Source organism: Aythya fuligula, chromosome 4 (genome assembly GCF_009819795.1).
Source record: "Aythya fuligula isolate bAytFul2 chromosome 4, bAytFul2.pri, whole genome shotgun sequence".
Classification (NCBI taxonomy): domain Eukaryota; kingdom Metazoa; phylum Chordata; class Aves; order Anseriformes; family Anatidae; genus Aythya; species Aythya fuligula.
The window spans coordinates 38,810,607-38,834,791 of record NC_045562.1 but is presented as its reverse complement, the minus strand read 5'-3'; positions in this window follow the sequence as shown (position 1 = coordinate 38,834,791).

Genomic DNA, 24,185 nt, shown 5'->3' with positions numbered 1-24,185 from the left:
ATACTACAACACAATATTTACAATTGAAATGTTAAATGATAGAATTACTCTCAGACTTAAAGAAATCTAGAAATAATCATTTATTTGTGGGCTTTTTTCTGCATTCCTTTTTAGAGTCTAATGTATGTGATTTGCATGGGCATTGTAAAGCTGGTTGTAGGACATTTCTGAGTGAGAGAAATCATTTGACATAATAGCAAATACCTTAGCAAATCTTCAAGCTGTTCTATTCAATATACAATGTTATAATTTTGCCATATAGGGCACACAAAGGAATGATAAAAAATCTGAGTTATGATGTGGTGATACTGTAAAAGAACTATGATTTTATAACTGATCTGAATCTGAAAAGAATAGAAATTATATGTAGTCTGTTTTCCTTTTTTTTTTTTTTTTCCAAACCACCATATTAAAATTTTATCACAGGTTCAAAAAAATTGAGTTATTTTATTGGAGGAGTCTGCTGAAGAAAAAAAAAATAAAAAATTATCCTAACACTCTATTTTACATTTGTATTCTTTCAAACTCAGTCTGTGACTATTTATTCTTGCCTTGTGAAGTTGCAGAAGTAATTTTTGGAGCTGTATTTTAGAATCAAATATTGAAAATGAGCCTGAAATCAATAAAAAGCTAAATTATTCAGTACCAGGAGGAACAAAACGTTCTATTCTACTGTTATTGTTGTTGTTAAATATTGAAATAAAATTTCTGAGTATTTCTGAAGTAGGGGAATATCTTATCTTTACAAAGAAAAGTGTGAGTCTAAAACCCACTTGAAGGCTAGTTTGTTTATTTTTTTAAAATGCCATTCTCTTTTTAAATTGAAAAGGAATTATGACTAAAGCCTTTCTTGTGTTGAGCTACTTAGGTAAAACAAGGTAAAGATGTCAAGAACTTGATATTTAAATAACACACAACCAAAATAACTTCAGAAAAACAAAGAACACAACTTAAGCATTTTAAAACTAAGTTCAACATTTCATTGCTCTGAGAATTTCTCAAACTATGAATGGTGCACTTTCCAGTTCAAAACTTGAAGCATGTGTTGAAACACTCAGGCAACTATGCCTTTTTGCTATTGGCAGAACAGAAATTTTAGTGAAGACTCTTTTTCATATCTAGATGATGCCAGATGTTTTATATCTACAGATGCCACTGTATCAGAGATGACCTAGTATAGCGTTCATATACTTCACAGTAAGTATATAGAAACAAAATGTTAGTCACTGTATCCTGCTCAGCTACCACAAGAAGGGGCAGATAGTACAATCAGATAAATTGATTTTAGTTTCAAGATGAAAAATGAGTAGAAATGTTGAAGTATAATTGTGAAAATGTTTATGAAATATTTTCATGAATCTATCTTACAGTTTCAGTAAGAATAATATTCAAAATAGGCTGTAATTCTTTTGTTTGTTTGTTATTAATCAATCTTTTGCTGTTGCACATCCTCTGCGTTTTTACCAGCCAGAAGATCTTTATGAGAAACTGTTTTGATTGAAGATATTATGAAGAATTAAGAAAATAACATTTTACTGAAGAAATGACTTTTTTTTTTTTTTAGATAGAGTAAGCCTACTTAAAATACACTTGATGGGAGAATATTGGCTTTTGCAAAATTGAAAAAAATGTCTTTTTGCCTATAAGTGTAGGGTGGTTTTTTGTTTGTTTGTTTTTGCCTCTGTAAATACCCTTTTCATATACCATTAACAACCCGTTTCCTCTCTTTTATGATAATAAATGTTTTTAATGTTCTAAATATTCCCTGAACACTCAAGCCACATAAGACGTCTACATGGTGGATCTTTCAAGACAGCTTCTGCTGAAGTCTACAAAATTTCTTAGGTCTTAATGATTTTTTTTTTTGGTTGGCTCATTTGAATTCAAACCTCTGACATGCTTTGCCTTTACAAGTACACTACAAACTAAAGTTTCTGGGGTTTATAAGACTTTTTGAGACTTCATAAAGTGTAGTACTATCAGTTGGTTCAGTTAACAGACTTTTGCTATTTTTTTTCCTATTCATAGAAACAAAAGGAGAATTTGCATTTTTGTCTTCATGTGATTATTGAGTATTTTATGTGAGTCTTCATATAAAGTTAACAGAATTTAAATAAGAAAGAAGAGAATATGAATGTTCCAGTGGCTGGAAGACGGATACAGAGATAGAAGGCAGACCATTTTTAATTATTTAATGAGCCTTTAAAATACACAGTGTCCTTGCACTGTGTAATATAATATAATATATTATATAGTATATATTAGTATATATGTATTATTATAGTAGATATAGCACATCCCAAAGTATAGTCAATGTTCACTGTCAAGGATACCCCTGTATTTCTTCTCTGTTGAGTGTTGATGACTAATTTGTAAGTAAAAATTAAATCTGGGTAAGACTGACGTACTACAAGATGATATCAGACAGTAGTCCACACCAATTAGTACACTTCTCTTTCACGAGAGATCTGTCAGCAAAAATGTACTATTGAGATTTCTGTTGATTTGTCCTTTTAATTTTTTTTTTTTTTTTATTAACAGCAGGATGTGATACTAGCATGGGAGATGACAGTTTTCCATAGATGACAGTGAATTGTATAGCAAGGTGATGGATACCATCACAAGGACAAACCAGCAAGGAAATAAAAAATACAAGAGCAACCATGCAACAAGAAACAAATGGAAAGGTTTACATTCTTTAAAGATGTGGATCACCATACTGTGTTTGAAGCTATAGGGCTTTGCAAAGAATTTTGCTTGAAGAGACCAGCAAACACCAGAGATTGAGGTAAGCATTCTTGCTCTGAGCACTGAGGAGGTGGGGAACAAGCAGGTGATGGAAAGTTGTAGCTCTTGTGATGATGGTAGAGACAGAATAAAGCCACCTGGGAAAGACAGCTATCAGAAAGAGAGTTATGTTCATCACTCCATCCATTTTATGCTGCTTGGCACACAATTAGACTGCAGTAAAGCAATGGTTAAGAGTAATTGTATAACATGCAGTGTTATGGGGAGTGCAACCCCAATCTTTTTCTAGCTCCCTGTTCAGCCAGTGGAAGTTTTTCCTCCTTCCTCTGCTTGTGAGGCAATTATTTTAATTCAACAGCTTTCAATGCTACAAAGATGACTTCGGTGGAATGAAACTGTTCTTGTGGAGTTGAGGTTGAATACAGTTATGCTTTTCTTCTCTTGGTGAGATAGCACGCATCATGAGTTAGGAGCTGCATTTGATACTTGGTGTATAACCATGCATACTACAGAAGATGCAACTCACCATTTTGAAAGGTATACTTTTAGCAGCCTGCAGCACACTCATGTCTGCTGCTTTTCCAGTCATTAAATTGCAATCATTTTGCTGATGGCTTCCTTTCTCATAGCGAGGCCACACCAAGTTGCAGACTACGTTTTTATGAAGAAAGTTAATTTCTAAAATTTGCAATGTTAGTTGCTTGTTCCTTTTCCTTTCCTAGTTCAGTATAAATGAATGTCAGAGAAGTTTCTAGCCTTGGAAAGAGTGCACATATGTAGAAGGAAGAAAAATTCTACTTATGTTTAGTATTTCTACTACAAGATAGAACAAAGAGAGTGGGGAAACAACACAACTGACTGAATGCAGAAATACAGAAGGCAATTTAAAAGATTAAATTGAGCCTTAAATACGTTGCACATCTCAGAACTGTCATGGACTCTTCAAGTGACCCTATTGCAGCTAACATTGTTTAGAAAACGTAGCTGTCCTAGCATTACTTCATTGTTTGACAGGTTTGCCAAGACATCATGCTTTCCATGTTGGGGCTGTAGCTTTGTGTTTGTTGATCCAAAAACTGGTACCAATTCGTCATTGCCACCATCTAAATGGTACCCAGTTCTTTCTATATTATGCTATTGCATAATATTCTTCTCATTCCTTAGCCTTATGATTCCTGTACTTTAAATTATATTATACGAATCAATGGATGAAACCTCCATGCAGAAAGTTCTGAAATTGTAATGACAAATCTATATGTTTTTTACTAATAGCTTTAATAAAAATTTCAGGCCCTCTTCTTTTCTGTAGTTGGGGGGATTTTTTTTTGTTTTGTTTTGTTTAGTCTGGGAGTGCTAACTGATGGATAAAATAGGTTTATGTTGTATTATTTATTTGGAAAATCTGCTGCCAGTTTCCATGGCTCTTCAGAGATCTAAAAAGGTGAATGAATTTTAAATATTTAAAATCTACCACAAACAGCGTGTATTACAAACTCCAAAGATAAAGACAAAAATCATTTTATGGACATTTGTTAAGTCTAATGTTTAGAGGAAGGGAAGAGATAATATCTGTATCTTCAAGGAGGAAGTGAGTAATTCAGTTACCACATGGATGTTGAGAGCTATGCAGCGTTTATGGGAATAAGAGAGCAGAGGGAGCATATTAGCTTAATGTGGACGCTGAAACACTGTACCCATCTTTTCCCATATGAGAAGACGTATTTGCAGATGTGACCAATATTTCTTAAATGCCAAACTTTGCTAGCTTGCAAATTACAAGATGTTCATCATTTATCATATTATTTTAGACCACTCTTGTGGCCTGTCACTATAGCAACTCTATTGGCTTCTGCAGCAACACCTGGTCCTATCAGTAGCTATATACTGTGGAAGTTTGTTCATAAATAATCCATGTGAAAGTGAATGTAGCTGTCATGTTAATTTGTGGCTAACCTGGTTCTGGCAAGTTTATAATTATATTTATGAAGCAAATAAAGCAGATTGTTTGCTTTTTCTTCTGCAGTGACTTAACACAAACTGACAGAAACAAATAAAAGAAGCTTTACTAATCACAGTCAAAGTAAAGAAGAATGTCATAGGGATGTTCTAGATACCATCTCAGGGATATAGTCCTAAATCTGGCCTACTGTCTCTCTGACCTCCAGTTAATAGATAGTGTGGTGCTCTTGTAAATGTGTTTACAGTAAATACTGTAAACAAAAAGTAAAAAAATAAATACAATATACAAGGTTACTTGCTTAATTCCCTTTCTCCTATGCTACACTTCCCACCTTCAACTCTTTTTCTAATCTTGTCCACCCTGCTCTTAGAGTTGGAGATAACACTCGCAGAAGACATATAATAATCAATAACATTTATGTTTGAGAATATTACTTTAAATCAAGAAAGACACAGTTTGGTTAAGCTTCTGTTCACCATTCAGTCTAACTGTGGATAATAGCAAATTGAGAATTTGCAGTTCATTTGAGTTCCAGTATCTCCTCTTCAGATTTGGTCTTTGTTTTGTGGCAGACCTTTTCACATGTAAGTCATAGAATTGCTAGCTTTGGAAGGAATCAAAAATTGTGAATTGTGCTTTTTTTTTTTTTTTTGTTTTTGTTTTTGTTTTGTTTTTTTCATTGCTCTTGATAGCTGAATATATGGGTAGGAGGTAGCTGGAGAAGTAGAAGAGTCTGCAATTCTGTCCTTCTGTTGCTTCAACAGACATTTCAACTAGGAACTACAATATTGCTGGTATAAAGTAGTAGCAAATAATCTCAGACTGAAAATGAACTGTTTGAGAAACTGTAAAGAGAAAGTGTACCCACAGGACATAATATCCTCTGGAATTACTCCTTATACATCACTGTCTGATGAAAACTTTCTGATTGTATTTAGAGGACTAGTGTTATCTCTTTAGCCAAGATAAACAGCTAAGTTGACAAAATATTGATTGTCATCAGTAGGCATTGCAGTTTGATACTGAAAAAGGTATGCAGATGATGTGATTATAGTTCCTTGTCTCTATTCCTGTTTGGTAAAAAGACTGTTTAAATAATTAGCAAATTTTATACGTTTTGTTTTGTTTTGTTTTTCTCCTGTCTGTAAAGGTATTCTGCACTCTATTTGCATTCCAGCAAAGGAAATGAATTTATTTCATCCATTAAAGGATTACTAATGCATATGTTTAATTTATTTGAGATCCTATTTTTACTATTTCCTGTATTACAGGATACCTTCATTAATATATATATAACAATTTATCTGTTCATAATTATGCCAATTACTCTTTCTGCCATTCTCTGGAAAGAATTCTTTAAATACAGTATATATGACAAGACTTACAAAACAGAATAACCAAATAACCAGCTGAAACCAAAGGAAATCTTTTTTTCCGGAGTAAAGTCTGTATGTACAACACAGCTACAACTCGCGCTGTAGTCTTGTTGCTATAGAAAATTAGCTTCTTCAGTTTCCTGCCTTGTCTTTTGTAAATGCCAGGGTAGTTAGGAATATCTTTGAGTTTATATCTGTGTATATAATTCACAGAGGAATTACATCTGGAGATGCTGTCTACTGAAATAGCTGACCTGCTTTTACCCCCAGAAGGATATCCATTCAATGGATCCCTGAAGAAAAAATATATATATATATATATTGTTACCTTGTGGTAGTGTAATACTTAACAACAATGAAACATGCATAAAAATCTTGTTGAATTGAACAAGGTCATTAATGCAGGAGCAGCAAGTGAGAATATAGTTGCAAATGAAACAGAAATGAATGCCACTGTCAGTTTCCTCTCCACAGTGCATGGACCTAAGAGGATAGGCTACCTCAATGTCACAAGGATACAATGTCCAGCTAATGAATCTGACCTTAGTACTTCTAGTGTATGCAAAGGGAGGACGATCCCAATAAACTGTGTACCTAGTTAATGTTTTGAAAGAACTCCTTCCTGAAAGCTGAAAGTTATGAATATGGGTGATTTAATACAATTTTAAATATTGATTCATGTTAGAAAATTCTTGTCTGAGCAGCCTATTACATTAAAATAAATCAGACCAGAGCAACTTTGATAGGTGCATCTGATTTGAATAATCTTGCATGTATTAGATATCAGCATTGGCTAAAACCATAATTACCTGTGCATGTGTATCTTCAAGATTGTGTTATCATATGAAAAAAATATTCAAAATACAAAAACAGTATTCAGAACAGAACCCTTAAGGTATCTCACTGAAAGGCTATGTAATCAACATGGGATGCAGTCCCAGTAGACACAGCATAAAGGTTTGCTCTTGGCCAAACTGGTAATACTACCTTTTTTTTTTTTTTTTTTTTTATTCTTTTTTTTCAGGAAAGAAGCATCATGAGGTTCTCTGCTTTTCCCAGGCTTAATACCCATAAGGGAAATCAGATGCAATGTGCATGTGCATGCTCCTTTGCCTGTGCACAATTTCTTCTTGACATGTCTTAGTTTGTTCCTTCAGGTGATTGACTTGTGGAGTGAGTCATAAGTATAGAGGTGCTGAGAATCCAGAAATAATCTACAGAAGGAAGAAATAAGGTAATTATGCCTATACTTGATTCTTGTAAATCTTTAACATTTGGCAGTGAAAGGAGCTGAAGTGTATCATTAAAGTCTACCATAATCAGGTAAATTATTATGCATACCTGGAATGCTTTGAGGGGCAAGTGAAAGTCAAGAAATGAACTGGGGAGATGCGACTCCAGAATTTCTATTAGCAGTGATTAGCTTTATATTTTTGCTTGCATTCCTCTTGCATGTATCTGTGTGAAAATGGTAACGCTTCCCATGACAATCTTTAATAAGATTGCAACATTTTCATACATATATTTTTTGCTATGACTTATCCCATTGTCTCCAATGAGAATGCTTGTGTAAAAATATGAATGAAAGTATTTGGTTATCTGTCAACTTTTTCCTTAATCTGTCTACTCTAAATTCTGTTGTCATCTGCCTTTAAAAGTCAGCGTTCCTGCAGCCTTTCCAGTTTCTTGACCTTTGTTAGTTGCTTTTAGATTTAGATTTGGAAAACACCATGTACAGTCCTGCTCTTTCACGTTTTCTTTTTCTTATCATAAAGACAAGAATGGTGTCGATTGCCAGATGTTTGTTATATGAGAGAGAAAGGATGGTTTTAAAATGTAGGAGAGACTTCGGTTAAGTATGTTTTTTTTTTTTTTGAGTACAAATATGATTCAGCAATTGATGATGGAAAAAAAAAAATCAAGAACAAAAGACAAATTATCTACTACAACAGGGGAACAGCCCATTCCCCAAACCCCAGACGGTATCTTAACAATGTCAAATGGTGACTTGCAATTTCCCTACACAAAACTGTAGCAAGCAGCTTTCTAAACTTAAGACTTTTCAAGTAGTAGCTGCAGCTAATGTGAACCACAGTAAATAAATCTTACCATCACTTTTTGGTGTTACTATAAGTTTCTAGTTTTATAGCTACTTAATTGGAATGAATAAATAAATATTTTTTACTGTGGAGCTGAAAATGACATGCCTATATTTTACTGGAACAGCAGAAACTTATCCTAATTGTTATTGATTACTCTAACCTACTGCAGATTTACAAATACTTCTGAGCTTGTAAAAATATTAAGTATTTATTTGTTTCAATTTGAATTTGCAGAATACATTGTACTTGTTTTTCTTCAAATGATCGCCTCTATCTCAAGTTACTTTTTTAGGATTATTTAATTTTTCTTCTTGCTTTAGTTAGCAGGAAAATTTTAGTGACCAAGTGGTCCCAAATCTCAAAGCTTTTTCCACCAATTGATCAAAACAGAACTCGGGTGGAGAACTGCAATTTGGGGTTATAATTCTTGAGTGTTGGTAAACTGATTTAAGGTAGTTAATGCCATTCATCAATGAAATAAGAAAGCCTGTGGGACTGGAGAACCAGATAACTTTAGACCTCGGATTAAGTAGGAAAGATCAAGTGTATATCTGAAATAACAGCAAGTTTTCCACCCCAAATATTCTCAGCACAAAGCACAACATATTTTGATCAGAGAGTATCTAATATGATGTTTGCAAACTTCATAAAATATACATACCTTTCCCTGTCTGATCTTAAAACACTTATGCTTTAAAGAAATTATTATGAAGTCAGTCTTGTTCATTTATTTTTGTTGTTTATTGCTTTCAGGGGTAGAGAGGAAAGATAATAAAATAAGAGAACCTGGTAAAAAGATAAAACAAATTATTGTTTATAAAATGAAAATGAATACTAGATTTATTAAATAAATGAAGTATATGGAAGCCTTAAATGATTCTGTAGGAATGATTCCAACTATTTTAAAGCTTCTAATAAGAGTTCAGTTGAGAAGAGTTGTTGAACATACTGCCATTTCCTTGTATACACACCTGGATTTCCTTTGTGTGGAAATCAAGGAATGTGAAGATAGTGTGCAGCTACATCTTTACCCAGAGTGTGCAGGCTGGAGGTAGTCTAGCATACACACAGACCTACAGATTTTGGGGTGCCCCCATTTCAGATGTATTCGGGGCATGTATCCAGCCTGAAGAAGAAAAGGCTCCGGGGAGACCTCATTCCAGTTTTTCAATACTTAAAGGGGGCTTATAAAACAGATGGAGAATAACTTTTTGCTCAGGCAGATAATGATAGGACAAGGGGAATGGTTTTAAACTAAAGGAGAGGAGATTAAGATTAATGTTAGGAGGAAATTCTTCACTCAGAGGGTGTTGGCACTGACACAAGTTGCCCAGAGGAGCTGTGGATGCTCCATCCCTGGAGGTGTTCAAGGCCAGGTTGGATGAGGTCCTGGGAAACCTGATCTAGTGGGATGTGTCCCTGCCCCCTGCAGGGGGTTGGAACTAGGTGATGTTTAAGGCCCCTTCCAACCCAAATCATTCTGTGATTCTATGTTAATGTATTCTGCTTCTGTGCAAGGCAAGTCAGTGTTCAGGATTGCTGCTGTAGCAGCACTGCTCTCTGTTGATTAAGCAGCATGGTTAATATTACAGTCCAATGTGCAGGTGTCCTAAACTGGCTATGATGCTTCTTTAAAAGAGATATCTACACCAAACAGAGGATGGAAACAGCCTTAAGTAAAATAAGTAAAATGTCTCTGTGTTAAAAATACAGAAATCTAAATGTCACCCTTGGTAAGGCTGGCATTGCAAGTTTGGTGCAGTCTGTTGAAGGGAAGGCAATGAAAACAGGAGGAAAGAAATAGGAGGCATCTGTCTGAAAAGAGGTGGTACCCAGTTCTAACAGCACTAAAAGATGAAAAACCAACAATCTGCATCAGCCTGCATGTGCAACAAACTGTAGGAACAAGAGAAAGATGTTCAGTTTATCTGCATGTAGCAATTGCTTTGGGGTAGGGTACTTGTTTTTTTTATTTGCTCTGCCTCTGGCCACTCACCGGTCATCAAGGTGTTGTATGTTTGTAGCCATCTATTCTGCCATAGCAGTAGCTGGTATGTGGTGGCTCACTAACGATAGTTGCTGTACTGATGTGATCTGGCTATGGAACCATCTCATCCCATCTCAACTGAGCTTTCAGCCTCACCAAAGGTTCTCCCTTGATATGCTGTCTCTTGATCCCTTTACAGAAACTGTTGTGCTTACAGGCAGCGGCATAATGAAGGGCTATCTCTGAAAACTGCTGGACATTTTGGAAGGAAGATACTTGCAAAAAAAGGTGAAATGATAAGAACCTGAGAAACAAATAAAGGAATGATACAGTATATTTTGTATGCTTCAAAGTTATTCTATGCTTTAAAGTTATTCTAATAAGCAGAATTCCTGTCTCCCTACTGTTAATTAGGCTTATTTATCCTGGTTATCTGTTTCTCTTTTGTTCTGCAAACGATTTCCTGTTCACTCCAAGTAATTTTGACTCATTAACGAGTTTGATTTTGACAGAAGACTAGAGGTCTCAAAGCTTTGAACTACCTACAGTTTCAGATCAGTGACTCTCTTGAGGAAGTATATTGTTTCATTGATAAGAATTAAGTGGAGAAAAGGATGGTCCTGGTGGAGCTTGAGTTTACCTGCTTTGTTGATGTGCTAGGTGACTTGCTGAAAACAGAATCAATTGTTTCTCCTTTCTTAATAGGATTTGGAGGGAGATGGGAGGACAGTGGGAGGAGTTCGGAGGATGTGGAGGAAGGACTTAATATTGCAAAAGTGACAAAGAAGGATACTGGAATGCATAGGAAAGAACTGAAGGTACTGTAGAGAGGGACAGAGAATACGAGTCATAAATCTATGGGAAGGATTTAGTTAGCCATACTCCTTGTGAAAGATGTAATTTAAATGCAGAAAATTTCTGAAGTCTTAGATCTTTTCATTAATCTCCAGGTTAGCACTTTAAAAAGGCTTGCCATAAATACAGCAGTAGACAGTTTCCTCCCATTGGTGCAAGAATTCCCTGTATTAGATTTTACACCTCCATTTTTTTTCTTTCAGAATTAGTGTGAAGCAACTATATGCCACATGCACGCTTCTCTATTATAGGCAATCCCCAGGAAGCTCATTAAGTTTTCTTTATAGCTTCTATGCACTGCTGGAACCATACCTAAGTGGAGTGTCTGACTGTCAGTGATTAGATACCACGATGGTATATACTTTAGAAAATATCTTAGTTGGCATACAGAAATAGACAAATATAACAGCACTGCAGTGGGCCATTTATTCAACAGGAATTTCAGTTGCATAAACAGTAACACTTACACAGTTCCTGACACTGGCTTCCAGTTTCAATAGTAAAATTATTTCTGAAAGAGCTCCTCTGTAACCATACTGTACTGCAGAAATAAATATATCGTAAATTCAAAAAAAAAAAAAAGTGGATGTCAGAGATGAGCAGGTAACTACTAGTTTAAAAATTTTCTGTTTATAATTCTATTTTGAGCATATTGGTGTAAAATACTTCTCTAAGGCAAATACCCCTGTGAGAAATATGATATTGGTGCAATTTTTGGTGGGTAATCGAGGGAAAATAATATTTTTAGTAAAATATTCCAATTTATTATGATGCTTATTGTTAAGACATAAGTGACAGACTGGAATAATGCCAACAGATAGTCTATTCTGAAACAAAACATGCCTGGTCTGTAACTCATAACAAGATCTTTTATTGGTGCTTGTGCTGGTAATCATGAGAAACTGATGCTGTTAGCAAGGACTACTTTGATAGTACTCTACTAAAAGTACTATGGTAAAATGTTCTTTTCCTTCTCCCTTTATTTTGTTCTCTCTTTCCCCCCCTTTCCCAAGATTTCTGATTATCAGTTAAAGTTCTTGACCCTGTTTTTCCATGACCAGTCATCTTTTCTGTTTTGCCTCTCCTTACTTTTTTTCTATAGCCACACCCTATTGATTCATTGCACGTTGTCTTTTGTTTTTTGTTGTTTTTATTTTTTTTGTATTTGAGTAAATGGGTTGACGTTTCATACTAAATTTATAGTTTCCAACACTTATGAGAAAACAGTAATAAAGCCATGATGGTCATAAGTTTGTAATGTGATGCTTTGTAATGTTATGAGGCACAGCCTGTACCAGTCATATTTGAAAGCACTTGTAAAAAGTTAGTTAACACATTGTATCTTAGCACCCACTAGTAGTCTAGCAATGCCACTAGTAAGTGCATGCTTCTACCTGTATCAGTTGGACTCGGAAAAGAAAGAATGTTTAAAACGTCAATCCCCTTTTCCCCTTTTTCTATTGCTTGGTGTGGTCTAAGTAGAGCTACATATGTAATATTCTGTTTTGCGTTGCAGCTCTCTGTTTTATTTCTTGTGAGAAACAGCTAAATTCTGGGTGACTTTCACTGCAGCCTTACACAATGAGGTGTGAATCGCACCAGAACCATGTGTGATGTAACAGAACCATACATTCCACAGATTCCCTTTCACAAAAGGTTAGTACAACCGTTTTCTGAAGATTGTTACCTCATTAATAGCACCTTCACCATTTCAGCTGGACTCAGAATTTCTGACTGCTGAAGCTGAAGGGACATCTTCACTGGTACACGTGGACAGAACTGGAAATGCTCATGCCTTTGTTCCTCTATACCATCCATCTGAGCAGAGGGGAGAGCAGAGGTTACAGGCTGCACCTCGCTGACCCCACAGCCCTGGGCATGGCTTGGCTTCCACCATACGTCAGAATAACATCGAGCTGCTCTAATTTCTCTTGGCAGAAAGAGCTCCCTGGAGGCATTTCTATGTTTCTGAACACTTTGCGTTAGTTGCAGACACTGTTAAGATACTCTCTATGCCTGTGTCAAGGATAGTGAATATGTTGCATAAAGTACTTTGCTCAGAGGCCTGTTAAAGGCACCTTTATGTCTCTAATGGACTAGAGCAGTGCATGAGGGATTAATCAAAGGACAGAAATGATTCCCCTTCCTATTTCAAGAAATATTAGTATCTTACAGACCTTATTTTCATTTTCTTACAGCAATTCAGTAGCCAAATGAATGCTTCAGGACAAGTCTCTTATTACTCAGGGACAGTAAAGGATGGGAGCTTTACTGAGGCAATATATTTACTTCTTGAAGAGTATCTTCTGTCAATTCCCATTTTCTTCTTGTTTCTGAGCTTGCCTAGGAGCAATTCTGGCAAGTTCTGAAGGAAATCACCATGGAAGGTCACTATGACAGGACTCTTTAAGAATGTCTCAGAGAGCCTTCAGTAGAAGTTAGAGGAACATATCACAGAATCACAGAATTTTCTAGGTTGGAAGAGACCTCAAGGTCATCGAGTCCAACCTCCAACCTAACGCTAACAGCCCTCCACTAAACCATATCCCTAAGCTCTACATCTAAACGTCTTTTGAAGACTTCCAGGGATGGTGACTCCACCACTTCCCTGGGCAGCCTGTTCCAATGCCTCACAACCCTTTCAGTGAAGAAGTTCTTCCTAACATCTAGCCTAAAACTCCCCTGGCTCAACTTAAGCCCATTCCCCCTCGTCCTGTCACCAGGCACGTGGGAGAACAGGCCAACCCCCACCTCGCTACAGCCTCCCTTGAGGTACCTGTAGAGAGCGATAAGGTCGCCCCTGAGCCTCCTCTTCTCCAGGCTGAACAAGCCCAGCTCCCTCAGCCGCTCCTCGTAGGACTTGTTCTCCAGGCCCCTCACCAGCTTCGTCGCCCTTCTCTGCACCCGCTCAAGCACCTCAATGTCCTTCTTGTAGCGAGGGGCCCAAAACTGAACACAGTACTCGAGGTGCGGCCTCACCAGAGCTGAGTACAGGGGGACGATCACCTCCCTAGCCCTGCTGGTCACGCTGTTCCTAATACAAGCCAGGATGCTGTTGGCCTTCTTGGCCACCTGAGCACACTGCTGGCTCATATTCAGCCGACTGTCCACCATCACTCCCAGGTCCTTCTCTGCCTGGCAGCTTTCCAACCATTCCTCTCCCAGCCTGTAGCTCTGCTTGGGGTTATTGCGCCCCAGGTGCAGGACCCGGCACTTGGCCTTGTTAAACTTCATGCAGTTGACCTCAGCCCATCGGTCCAGCCTATCCAGATCTAACATATTTTATTGCTCTAATAGTTTCTACAAAACAACAAACTCCCAGTAATAACCTGTGTACTTGCGTGATGTTTTTCCATATCTGAAACAAAATTGCTAATGATCCAGTCACAGCATGCACCATCTCCACTGTAATATATCACATACTTTGGAAGCAAGTTGATCTAGATGAAGTAGGCTAACCCTTTCTATTTGTTTACTAACTTGATTTAAAAAAAAAAAAAAAAAAAGAAAAAAGAAAAAAGAAACCACTGAATTACTCTAAGCAGCTTTTAAAATTATTTTAAATTACTTTAAATTCTTCTCCTTGTCCCTCATCCATGATATCCCAACACATTCCCTACTTTGTAAAACTGACATAACTCATTTTCATCCCATCACGTATGACTTTTCTGCAATCAACTGTAGATGAAATCAGAGTTTTCCAACCTCTATGAGAGAGAAAATAAGCATTCATATGCTTTTCTACTTTAAGTGACAAACACATTAGAGGTATAGATGGTGGAAGCTCTAATCATGGCTCTTTCCCTTTGTTCTTTGTTTCAGTGAGTTCTAGTTGGCCCTGACCTGCTAATACCTGATTTGAAAACCAAGAGAAGAAATGAACTCATGATGGGTAAATACTTACCAATTCATTTACATGTTCTTATGTACTTTGTTTAGTAGTATTGTTGCCAGTGTATGTTTCCAGAAAAAATGTATAATAAAGTGTGTCACCTACTATGTTTCTATTATAAGGGACTAAGAGCCATTTCTTAAGAGACTGGTTCATCATCAAATTAATGCACAAGAACAACAATATCTCTCTCTCTCTCTATATATATATATATAAAAGGATCAAAATGTTGGCTGAAAATAAAGTTGCCTATGGAAATGTTCCTCTCAAAGTAGTACTATCACCAGCCCTAGATCAGGTCAGTGAGAGCTGTCTGCTGAAGTCTGAAGAACCTCCAAGGATTGAGTTTGCATTGCTCTGAGTACACTGTTAGCTCATTTTCAGCTAGGCATCCACAGACACTACTCAACCTTTTCCAGCATAGTTGATACTCTTCAGGTTGGCTTCCAGCTTGTTCTGACACACAAGATTATTCTGTCCTAGGTGCAGAACTTTCTGCTTTTTCGTGTTGAACTTCAATTGGACAAATGCTTAAGGTTTTCAAGGTCTTTCTGGACTGACTGGGTAAATCTCAGTTCTTAGAGACTGGATCTCTGAAATGCGTCAAAAGTTCAGACTTAGCCAATTTGACCACAGTGAAGTAAGTTTATTATTACAGTGAGTGTCTTCACTGTTATAAAGACATATCAGCAGTTAATTTCTTTCCCCTTGATGTAAAACATTGTGAACAAGAGTGTTCTGCTGAAGCAGGAGATCTATGCCTGATCTCACCCCATGTGCTCTAACTTGCCTTATCATCTATTCTGTACACTCTCAAAGCCCTGAGTTTTGTCTTCCTCATTTGTTGTACTGCAATCAATTCATATCAGGCTAAACCAAAAGGTTTCACCTAGTCCAAATCTAGAAGAGGTGTTCTAGATTCTGGCTCGTCCATTTCAAGTGTTACTGATCTTGCAGGTACAAGATCAGTAGCCTGTGAGCCTGTTAGCTCACAGGCAAATTTATTTCAGAACCATCTTAACCAGCAGCAACTTTAAAAAAGCTACTGCATTAAATTCTGCCAGAAAGCAGTGCTGCAGATTCTGCTAGTAATTATTGCATTTTATTATTTTGTTTCATTGATCAACATAAAACTATACCTCATTTTCAAATGCATAAAATAAGAACAGTGTTAAGATTCTTTAAAAAAAAAAAAAAAAAAAAAAAAAGACTTTCTAAGGTAAGGTCTATTCTCATGTTTTACTCCACCATTGAATCATTTCAAAATCATTGAAAGCAAAGGTGTTATGCTAGTGTAAAATCAATAAGAAGGGAGTTGAAAGGGCCGTATTTTCCACATGCAGTGAATGAGAAATGAAAGAAAGGTTTATAATATCATAAACCTTGGAACTGTGTCTGGTGATTATCCTAGATATGGCCTGCCAAGGAAATGACCACCATCTGCTGCTGCCCACCAGTGTCCTGAAAATACAATCAGGCTGCTAGTATTCACTGAAGTTAGCAGTAAAGTAATCCTCTCAGTTTCAGCTCTTAAGATTACATGTAATTGTGTGTAAGATGCAGTCTCAGTCTGCACAGATTTTTCAGATTCTCAAATTCTGAAGATTGAAATTGATCACATTTGCCTCAAACTTGCTGTTCAGCTTCCCTCTTTGTATTTCATTGCTGCTTTTGTTTTTAAAATGCTAAAAATTTTGTTTTTAAATTGATAAAAACCAAACCAAAACAAACAAACAAACAACAACAAAAAAAAACACCTGCACAGATTTCTATGCATTCTCTCTGGTTCATGGATTCAGAAGTGGGGTGTTTTTTTTTTTTTTGTTTTTTTTTTTCATGAAGCAGCTTTGAACTGAAGTTAATCTGTTTTCTTTATGAATTAAGATAAGACTGCTTTTAAAACAAAAAATATTTCAAGGTTCTGAGGGAGCTTCAGGTATACACACACATCTCAAGGAAAATACAGAAACTAAGACAAAATGTGATAAAGTAATCTGCTGAAGTGAAAGTAGGGAGAAACAGCATAGAAAAGTTAGATTACAAGAAGGACATGAAATAGAAAGGAAGAGAGGTTGTAAAGAATACAAGGAAACCCTAATTCAAGTTTGTCTGTTCATATGTGCCTATAACTTTTCAATGCAAAAGGATAGGTTACTTTCACAAAAGATTTCATTAGTAAAATGAGCAGAAGAATAGGGGGGGGGGGGGGAAAACAACACACACCTCTGTGAGTTCCTAGTACTTCAAAGTATAGCAAAGTTTTAATATATTCAACCAATAGCTCCTAAAAATAGAGGAATACAGAATTTAGGGGGAAATGGGAATATGAATAAAGCAGAAAGGAGAGAAGTGTAGGGATTCTGTTTTGTTTGCTCTAGCTCCCCCACTTCAAATTGATTAAATTATTAAAAATTAAAATGCAAAATCACTCTCATTCTCACTTGGTTTGTCTGGTTTCAGCTGAATTGGGTAATGGAGGAACCAATTCTTCATCTGTTTTTGGCTATGATATAAGGGGTCTCCCCTAATCATTTGGAGTGGCTTGCTGCAGTAATGATATATTCATTATACTGCCATGAGCAGTTGCACTGCTCGTTGAGAGAATGCAGGACAAGACAGGCAAAAAAACACCAGAGAAGGATTTTTATTTATTTATTAATTTATTTTTGTCAGTGTGAAATGATGCATTTTGGCTTCTGTGGATGAAAACAAGACTCAGGATCTATAGTGATATTAGACACAAACTAAGGATGAAAATAAATTCTGTTGTAAGGTATTTCCTAAGAGATAGCCATCCCAATTTTTGGTGAGTGCTCAGAAAAGGGAAAAAGGGTTTAGCATTCAAGCTGAACTTGACCAAATCATAGAATGTGTTTGCAAAAGTAGGATTATGAATGTTTTACAAAAATATGGTAGATTTTTTTTTCACTTATTTGTGAAAGTATCGTTGGGGTGCAATGGAAGATGTTATGTTAAGGACAGCGTTACAAAGGAAAACAAATACATTGGCCTTTTGAGCAGTAACAGGCACTGAAGATATAATTTCCACTCCATGACACAGAAAATCCTGTTGCGTATATAAATAGGGAGGAAAATAACAGCTTGCATATTATACTAAAACAACCTATTAGCCTATATTAGGGACTCCCATGTGTAAGCTTAAAGAGAGCAAGAGGGTTATAAATTCCCTTGCCTACCTCACTGCCTCCGTGACTGTTAGTCACACTGCCTTTCCCAAACTCTCCTGTGTGCAGTGTGAAAAACACAGTTGATAATACAGACAGAAAGGAGGCACAGCAGTTGCCTGTAGCAGCAGGAGGCAGAGGGCACAGCAGAAGATATTCTCATTGGTATTGGTCTTCTGAGACAGCTGTACCAGCTTTTTTTCCTTCCATCTTAACTTTCTACTCTGTGCTTTCCTTCTAATTATAAAATAATAAAGGAATTTCACAATGGTTCTGTGCAATCATCTCGAGGTTTTAGTCCCAATTCTCTTTTTGCAATATTTTTATTTCAGCTTAATTTCCTTCTCTCCAGTGATATTACTTCCAAGTTACACAGAAACAAAATTTTCTGAATTATCTTTATGGATAAAGTATAGATACAAACTCAGCTAAATGTATATTAAGCAATTTATTGTGAGTGCTGCAGTACATATCATAAGGAAGATGAAACCTAATGTGGAAAAAAGACAATTTGTTGTAATATAATTCTGTTTCTACCTTTACATGTGCTGAGTGAAATATGGCACAACGCATAACTGAAGACAAAGGTACAATGTATTAGATTTATCCTTGCACTACTCAAGTGGAACATCCATGAAAAAGATAAGGGTTCTAACCTCACAAGTTATATAAATGATAAATGTGCTATAATATTTACTCTGTTTTCTTTCTCCTTTGATAATGCTGTATACAGTGGCCATTATCTTAAGATCTCTATCACAATACTATATAATTTATTTTATTGTTATGTTGCTGTGCTATCTTTATAAATATGTTCAGTGTATTGATATCTTAAATTAAAATGCTAAAATTCTCATAGCATACCTACCAAATGAATAGCATCTTTACAATGCTATTTGATATGCTGAAGCCTAATAGTCTTTCTTGTTCAGAGTCTGTACTCATACGACATAAAAACAAATAATTAAAATAAATTATACCCTTAGAGTCTACAAACTAAGGAGACGAACAAAAATAGCTGTGCGAGAGGGAGGTTAACACAGGGATATCTGTTGACAGCGTTATGAAGACCTCAAAGGGATTCATACGTTTGTCTGCCTGCAGTGATATGTGTGAGGAATTCCATGTCAGATTGTTAAGTTTAGCAGACAGGATTTCCAGTAATAGATTTTCAGAAATGTGGTTACCCAGGGGTATTGTATTCTTCCCAATTACTAGAGCATTCAGTGAGACTTTGGCCTTTTTCTTTTCCACTTGTGTGTGTGTTTATGCACATAACTGTTGGGTTTGCTTTTGTTTTGTGTTTTTCTGCTTATTTGGTATCGCACTCAATGTACTGAGAGAGATTTTTGCGACCTTTAACACAGCTGCCAGTCACTTTCTATAGGTGTCTGTGAGGATGAATGCCAGTTTTTCTGATGATGATGAGTGACTCTCATAGCCATTGTCATTTCACCTCACAGCTTCTTTTAGTTGTCTTCTTCTGTTGATTTTTCTCAGTGGAAAGTTCCCCTGTTCTGGAAACTTTAGGTCCTGAATATTAGAAATGATGAAGGCTTTGAAATGCAGGAGGCTCTGCTGTGTTGAATAGCTAATGACCATGAAGTTTCTACTGCAAGGAAATCATTATTAACAACCCAAAACTCAGATTGGGGCAGGGCATTCTGTGTTGCATGCTCCAATATCTGTTTATTGGTGCTCATAGTTTTAGAGGCAGGAGCCAACTGAGGTGATGTATGAGTGGAAACAAGGAAAGAATTTTAATAAGGAATCCTGCCTGGGCCAAGTGGCCTTCTCTGTACTTTAATATGCCTTGTGGTCGTCTTGTCTCTAAACACATCAGACTATAAATAGCTTAGTTTTCACCAATCTGCTACTCTTGCAGAAGAGAAAAGAGGCCCTAGGCCTACACTGTCTTGCTGGGAAAGAGCAACCCACATCAGCCACCTCGGCATATGAACGGCTGAGACAGCTCTTCAGACCCCATCCAGATCACAGCTGTCGTGCATGTGGAGAACCTGATCAGGGTGTTTGGAGGCTAACACCTGCCCTGCATGGCCTATGCCACCCTCCAAAAGGTTTCCAAATCCTTTCGCAGCTATGCGTATAACCTAAAAAACGGTTTTGACAGCTGACAGATAAAAAGATTTATGTGGCAGTATACTGACTGAAAAGGAGAAGACTAGAGGGACCAGGACAAACTGAGGTTTGTGGTAGTCTGCAAAGGAAGTACCCCCCTCCAAAGGATGTCAGCAGCTGTGCCAGAGCAAGCAGCTGAACCTGATCCTAGTCTCTCATCATTTGAGTGCCTGAGTAGATGATGATATCCTGCACAATGACTCAAATCCTGCCTAATTCAATATCTGAAAGTTAAATTGTTGTTGGCTTATAATCCTTTGATTTTGTAGGCTTCTTTGAATAAGGCTGGTAGCAAGATGTCTTTATTTCTACCCCATTCTTTTTCTGTCCCAGCTGCTTTTCCAGGACATATTAGTCCATTAAAATAAATAAATAAATAAATAAATAAATGAGAGAGAGAGAGAATAATAAAAAACATGACGTGATGAAGTTTCCATGGAAAAACAAATAAATAAATCTGAATTTAGATGAGAAAGATGAGGAAAGTTCTGGGTGAGTTTTGATTATTTTAAAGTTATTAACTTTCCCTCAACTAATGTATGAAAATGAAATTTTCGCATTTAAAAAGGAGGTAGTACTTTAAATTTGATGATGATTCTCTTCTTTATGTTGTTAGTTTGAACTCATATCAAACTTTTTTTAATGTGAATTAAATAATTTCAAGCTTATCAATGAATGGTATCATATTTAGCAGAATATTTACCATGTTTACCTCTTTGGATTTGAAATAATTGAATGAGGTATTCAGTTACAAGACCAGAAATCAGAAGATTTGGAAACAGATTTTAGACTTGTCTGAATTCATCTTAGCTGTTGATGACTCCAGAGTATCTTACCTAATCCATATTATCTCAAGATATGGGCTTTACAACCTCTTCCAATCTGTTTTTGATTCTGACAAGAAGAAAAAAACAAACAAAAAAAAACAAAACAAAACAAAAAAAACCCTTACGTAAGAAGCCACCCCAGTTTTATCCTTTGCAAAATAAGATGACAATGATTGTTACATATATACGTAGGATGATGAACATAGTTATCCCTTGAATAGTGATATTGAACAATGGAATTTGAGATTTGCAGAAAACATCTGTGGAAATAAACTCTATATAGGAGTGATATCTAGAAATATCTTGCAAGAGAATGGTGTACAAGAAGCAGTTTGATTTTTAGAGGCCAGGCCTGTTTTGCCCATGTTTTCATCCAATCTAGATCACAACTCTTTAGGGATACATACCTTTCCCTCCTTACTGTGGTTGGTGGACACACTGATAATAAACTTAGCTAAAAATGCTAAGTTTCTGATGACATGGGAATGTGCATAGAGCACAGTTATTGCACTGCATTTGCCATTTCTTGGCCTATGAGTGTCTTTGTAGAAATGAAAGGTGATTTCAGTTCTGAAAATGGTGTTCCTGTTATTTCATTGTGCTGAGCTTTTCATGCAGTGTGGTAGCTATGAGAGGTAAGAGAGCTGTCCATTTTGGAAAGAAAAAGCTGAGACCATCCATTTAATGTCACTTAGGACCTATTACAGCAGGATAATTTGGTCATTTAGAATTTTAGATCAAAGTATAAATAGTTTGGAGCTACACCACATCCCAGAGGTGAGAAGATGGAGACCATTTGCAGTCATAATACCAGATGTTTAGCCATTGCTATAAATTCAACAACAAAAACTGAAAATAAAAAGCAAGCTGTTAATTGGGGATATTTGGAGTCATGTCACAGGTGAAAGATGATCTAAAATGCTATTTCATAGTGCAATGCAATAGTGAAATTAGCACATGTCTATTATCACTGCTTGTAACTCTGCAGGAAACTAATGGAAATAGCTTAATCTTTTCAAGCTCCTCTTAAAGAAGAAATACAGGATTTCACCTGTTGCTGAGTTTTTACTTCTCTGTTATTCCTTGCCAAATTCTTACTGCACAGCAGTTTTGTATTATTTAATGTGTTGGCTGTGGATTTAATAAATAACTGTAGAGATGAGTGATCCAGTCATTCGTTTTTGGTAAGTGACAGCTATAGCGATGCATTGTGATGATGGTTAGAAAGGAGAAGGGTGCAGTCTTAAAATTCCCTCTCTTGAACCAGTTTCAGGGAGTTCTCCTTCCAAAGCAGTAAAAGCAAAGGCATTAATTATGCATTTTCATTATGACAGAGCCAACATCAGCAGTGACTAAAACATAATTTGTTTAGGTGGCAGTGCAGGCTGTTCTCTGATCAAGTTTCGTTTCCTACAGAGAGGCATCAGCCTTAAATTACACAGCAAGTAGGCAAGAGAAAGGAAGCAAACAATAAAACACTTCCCAGAAGAAGAAAAAAGGAAAATTTGTCTCTCATCATCCTACTAAATACATAACTCTCTATTTTTGTCACTTAACAAAAAATCAGGGAAGGGGTTCAGCATTAGTTAAAAGGAGTATGTTTTATATGGGACTCTACATAATTATATTTTAGATTTCTAAGAATGGGTTGCTTTTAATGCAAAGGAACTTTTCCACTGGAAGGGAGGAAAGGATGATAGAATGAAAAATCCCTGAGAAGTACTTATAAGACAGAAATGAGGGATATCTTACTACTTTGTCCTACTGTAATCCATACGTAGAGTGATCTGGATTTTCTTTAGTAAGGTAGACACAAAACAAGGACCTATATGTATCAGACAATTTAACTGTACAGGCATGGTAAAATCTATACAATTAAAGTTTAACATGTGTCTTTTTGAGGATATATATATATATATATATATATATATATATATATTAAGCTAGAGTTCAGTATAATGTTAAGCATGGAAGTAATTTTACTTTATTTTCGAATTCAGTAGATCTATTATTTTGCATAAATCTATAAATGTATTTTAGCACGTTACTAAATCAAAAACCCCAAAGGAATACTTTCTTTATTTGCTTTTAATTTTTGGCTGCTGTAAAGAAGTGTTGATTGTGATTTTGTAGTGTAATTTGACTTTTAATATCATATTCCCTGACTGCTTCAGTCCTTCTGTATTTGATGTGCATAAAGCGAAAGCAAATAAAAGCCAATTTCTTATTATCTCCATTGCTTACAGGAGAAACAATAAAAAATAGGATGAACTATGTGCCATTTAACAGGAGTATCTTCCTGTTCAGCATTGTTTCCCTTCCAGTGGAGTTTCCTGGCAATTTCAGGTGAATGAATAGGCAGACAAATTCAAAAATGTACATCATTTACCCCCATGTGCAGCAAATGTTCCTTTGGAACTGCTATTGTGCAAAATTAGATTCTTTCTGAATACAGGTAAAGAACTACACGCAATAAAAATGATTGTGAAGAATGTTGTGTGAGCTCAGCAGGTTTGATTTTAATTGAAATAGTTAATATTTGATTAAGATACGTCTGATCACTCTAACTTTCCAAAGTGATTAGATACTGAAAAGTCAGTGTTAAATATTCCTTTGAAAGGGAGTGAATGCAGCATTGTCACCTTATTGCAAGCTTTCAGCTTAGTGCAGTTTATTTTATGATTTAAACATTTAGCATGCTTAAATTATAAAATTAATTGTACCATTAACCTTAAAATACAGTGGTCTAAGAGCAGGTTTCTCAATACATGTAACAGATAAATGGTCAAGTTACATTGCTGTTTCCCAAAAGGAATAATGTAAATGCAGATAAAATGCTATATGAAGACATTAAAAAACAACAACAACAAAACACCTTAATCTTTTACATGTGTTCTCAGTTTTGTTGTTCTTAACAGGAGCAAAGGATTAGTATGAAGACGAGCTGACCTGGTGGCCTAAGATTACATCACCTCAGGTCAGAATTTTGTACTTATTGAAGTGGCAAAGCCTGCAAACTCCAGTGATATGAGTATATAATGGGGGGTGGATGATGTACAGGTTGCATTATACATGGACACACTCTTTTGGCTATTTAACAAGTAGAAACTCTAA